General features: G+C 42.3%; 1 pseudogene; it reads right to left on the bottom strand.

Annotated features, from left to right (window-relative positions):
* Positions 1–3,033: 3,033 nt before the first annotated feature.
* Positions 3,034–4,291, bottom strand: LOC122998545 (annotated as a pseudogene).
* Positions 4,292–4,563: the final 272 nt, after the last annotated feature.

The following is a 4,563-nucleotide window of genomic DNA, read 5'->3' as shown; positions in this document are numbered from 1 at the left end:
TGTATATCATTTGGCAGACCCGGGTATAAAGTAATCTGTGAAAATAAATGACGGTAAGGTCACAGCTCATGTGTTTCAGGGACATCTCAGTTTAGCAATTCTTTTTTTTTTTTAAATAATATTTTCATGTCAAGTCTATGTGATAAACACAAGGATTCTCAGTCTTCTGCTTACATGCCCAGACTATTGCTTTTCTTACTGTATTTAAAGTACTGCCATTAATGTGTGCTTGTAAATGTTATTAGGTATGATTATTGCTACATGTATAGATTTTTTTGGCCTCTTGGGAGCAGCGTAACAAGCTGTAAACATAACAATGACATATTCTCCCATAATTAAGTTGCAGTGTCAGATGTGTCAAGCAAACTGTTGTGTATTTACAGCAGATACAGAAGAATAAAACCCTTTTAGCTGTTTTGGAAGTCCAACAACTCTTGAGTGAAATATGTGTTTCTTTAGCTGCTAAATGCTCTTCTTTCTCTATCAGTTAGCTGCTATCCTCTTCATAGTACACAGTAGAGGTCTTCATGGGTCCACTCAGTTCTGAGAAACCAAGATTTTTGGATTTTGATTCACAGAAATTAAATAGGTTGGAACATTGTCTTTTGTCTATCCATCACCCAGTTGGCTATGGAGCGTTTTATTGTTGGTACAGGAGGTGGACTTTCAATTATATATATAATTATTTAATTATTTATATATTGTCTTTGAAGCATATAAACAAATTATTTTAGTTTCTATGACTTTACATAAGTTTTTAGGGCATTGTTATTATTATTATATTACTGCTCTTTCCCACCATGGCTACTTGTTAATTTATCGAATTAATTGATAGTGCATCATGCTGCTGTCACACCCTGCCTGGACTTTGTGTGTTTTTGTGGGAGCAGGGCAGGGCAGGGCTAATGAGGCTAACACAGGGCAGGTGTGGGGAAAACAGAGCAGGGCAGGGCTAATGAGTCCAACTGCAGAGCAGGTGTTGAGGAGTACATGAGCACACAGGGGAAACACAGAACAACAGAAAACACAATACTCTAAATACAACCCACACCAAACCATCCAAGAACCACCATGAACCTAAATCCAAGTACACAACACGCCAGGCTAAACAACAAAAGGCAGTCCAAACCCACCACCCAAATATAACAAGAAAAACCAGAATGACCAGTAGGACTAAACAGAAGTGCAAACCAGGAAACCCCAAAGAACACAAAAACACAAAGAGACCAAAAAACAGACAAAGTCCAGGTAGGGTGTGACAGCTGCTGCTGTTGTTAGGGTTAGGGTGTTCTGTTCAGGTTGATGCATTTTGGATCAGATCTATTATGCTCGAGTCTATGTGGGTCAGGTAAGCTACATATAAGTGGATAATGGAACAGCATTTCAATGAAACAACGTAAAACTAGGGGGCACAATCATGAAATCAAAAGAATTAAATATAAATTTTTCCATTTTAGTTTCTGATTTTTTTTCTTAAAGGAGAACACAGGACAAGTGAATTACAGAGCAGATATGAATGTTGTAGTAAACCAAAAAAGGTTTCAGTTGGACTTTAAATCTGTTATCAATATAAAAGTGTGATGATCTTGGCGTACAGTTTCTTACGGGGAAACAAAAGGGGAGAATTTTATGTTAAGGGATAAGAGGTGATGACGAGAGGAGCTGTTGTGATCGCTTGTAGAAACTGTATTCCTTTACTAAAAATGTATTCACCTACAACAGCCTCTTTTGCAGGATTGTACTTGTGCCTCTGGACCCCAAACCTGCAAAAAAATAAATAAATAAATTGTTGGATACATCCCCATGTACCCACTCAAAGTCTGTGCTAGAGATGCACCCACTTTCAATAAATCAATATTCAAAGTGTACTTTTACAAAAAATGATGAGATTTTGTTGCCTTTGTTTGTATGAAAGTGATTCAATTCACACATTTATAGTAGTTTTCTTTACATGCACTCAAAGCCTTGGTTTTTCCCTTTCTTGTAAACTGCTGTTTAATCTCATGCCCAGGCTTGTCTTGCTTCCGGGTATGCTGTTTGTGGTTCAAAACTATCAAAGCTTTTTTTCTTGTTAACACCAGCTGTAGTTTCAGCACCCGCATCTCTATCATTTAAGCCGATGTAGATGACATCCAACATCCTGCCAAGCGAGTGTGTTATTGACAGTGATTTATTGTATTTTGGGGCGAGTCGTTTCTCTACCGAAAGAAACAGATAATCTAGCTCACTGTCACTGCTGCTTTTCAAAACAAATCACATACAGAAGCAAGAAGGAATGAGGAAGACAGTGAGAGACAGAGAGAGAAAGACGGGCACACAGACAAGCGAGAGTGGTGGTAATGAGAATGTCAGAGACAGGAAAGCAATTTGAGATGTTCGCATTACAGACCACAGATGTCACGATTAATGATCTAAATTTGTTTCTTTGTTTCTTTCACCTCATTGTGCCTCTCTCTTAACGCCTCTCTCATCTTGTCTACAGCTCAAATAGTTTCATAAAAACATTTCACCACAAGAGCACCACAACGCATTAGTTCGTCCACCCAACCAGTCCACTCAGATATCTTCTTCTTTCAGCTGGTCCTGTTAGGGGTCACCACAACAAATCATCCGTTTCCATCTCTTCCTGTCCTCTGCATCTTCCTCTGTCATGCCAACACCTGCATGACTTCTCTCACCCTATCCATGAACTTCCTGTTTGGCCTTCCTCTTTTCCTCTTGCCTGACAGCTCCATCTTCAGCATCCTTCTCCCAATATAATCAGCATCTCTCCTCTGCACAAAAAAAACATCTCAATGTTGCCTCTCTCACTTGTCTCCAAACCACCCAACCTGAGCTGTCCCTCTAACATGCTCATTCCTAATCCTGTCCTTCCTCATCACTCCCAACGAAAATCTCAGCATTCTGCTACTTCCAGCTCCGCCTCCTGTGTTTTCGTCAATGCCACCTCCTCCAAACCATACAACACAGCTGGTCTCATTACCCTCTTGTAAACCTTCCCTATTGCTCTTGTTGGTACCCTTCTGTTGCAGATCACTCTTGACACTCTTCTCCACCCTGCCTGTACTCTCTTCTTCTCCTCTCTTCCACACTCTCCGTTACTTTGACCAGTTTGACCAAGTATTTAAACACATCCACCTTCACCACCTCTACTCGTTGTATCCTCACCATTCCGCTGTCCTCCCTCCCATTCAAGCACATGTATTCCGTCTTGCTCCTAATAACTTTCATTCCTCTTCCCTCCAGGGCATACCCCCACCTCTCCAGGCTCTCCTCAACCTGCTCCCTACTCTCACTACAGATCTCAATGTCATCCATAAACATCATAATCCTCGAAGACTCCTGCCTGATCTCGTCCGTCAACCTGTCCGTCACCATTGCAAACAAGAAAGGGCTCCAAGCCGATCCTTGATGTAATCCCACCTCCACCTTGAACCCCTCCATCACTCCAACTGCACACAGCTGTGACTCTAGCCCCATACATATCCCTACACACTCTTACATACTTCCCTGCCACTCCCTACTTCCCCATAGAATACCACACCTCCTCTCTCGGCACCCTGTAATATGCTTTCTCCAGATCCACAAAGACACAATGCAACTCCTTCTGACCATCTCTACACTTCTCCATCAACATTCTCAAAGCAAACATCACATCTGTAGTGCTCTTTCCTGGCATGGAACCACACTGCCGCTCACTCATCATCACCTCTCCTCTTAACCTAGCTTCCACTACTCATTTCCCATCCTCTCATGCTGCGACTGATCAACTTTATACCTCTGTAGTTACTACAGCTCTGCACATCACCCTTATTCTTGAAAATCAGTACCAGTACATTTCTCCACTCCTCAGAACTCCACTGCCATCTCTCCTAAACATCTTCATGTCTCCACAGGTATGTCCTCTGGACCAACTGCCTTTCTACTCTTCATCCTCTTCATAGCAGCCCTCACTTCCTCCTTGCTAATCCACCACACTTCCTGGTTCAATATCGTCACACCATCCAACCTTCTCTATCTCATTTTCTTCATTCATCAGCCCCTCAAAGTACTCCTTCCACCTTCTCAACATGCTTCCCTCGCTAGTCAGCACATTTCCATCTCTATCCTTCATTATCTTAACCTGCAGTACATCCTTCCCAGCTCAGTCCCTCTGTCTAGCCAATTGGTACAAGTCCTTTTCTCCTTCCTTAGTGTCCATCCTCTCATACAATTCATCATACACCTTTTCCTCAGCAATCACCACCTCTCTTTTCTCCTGCTTTTCCTTACTCCTGTCTACTTTCTTCATCTCTTTGGCTATCTCTCTTTTTCTTCTCCACCCTCTTCCTCCATATACTTTCCTGTACTTCCACCAGCAAGTCTCCTCATCTCCCTTCCTCTGTTACAAACCCAGTATCTTCCTAGCTGTCCCCCCACCACTTCTGCAGTAGTTACCCAGCCATCCGCCAACACTTCACTACCACCCAGCGCCTGTCTTAGCTCCTCCCTGAACTCCACACAACAGTCTTGCTTCTTCAACTTCCACCATTTGATCCTTGGCTCTGCTTTCACTCTCTTCCT

The sequence above is a fragment of the Thunnus albacares genome, chromosome 15, assembly GCF_914725855.1.
Source record: "Thunnus albacares chromosome 15, fThuAlb1.1, whole genome shotgun sequence".
Lineage (NCBI taxonomy): Eukaryota > Metazoa > Chordata > Actinopteri > Scombriformes > Scombridae > Thunnus > Thunnus albacares.
Note: the sequence above shows the minus strand (reverse complement) of the source record. Positions and strands in the feature narration are given on the sequence as shown.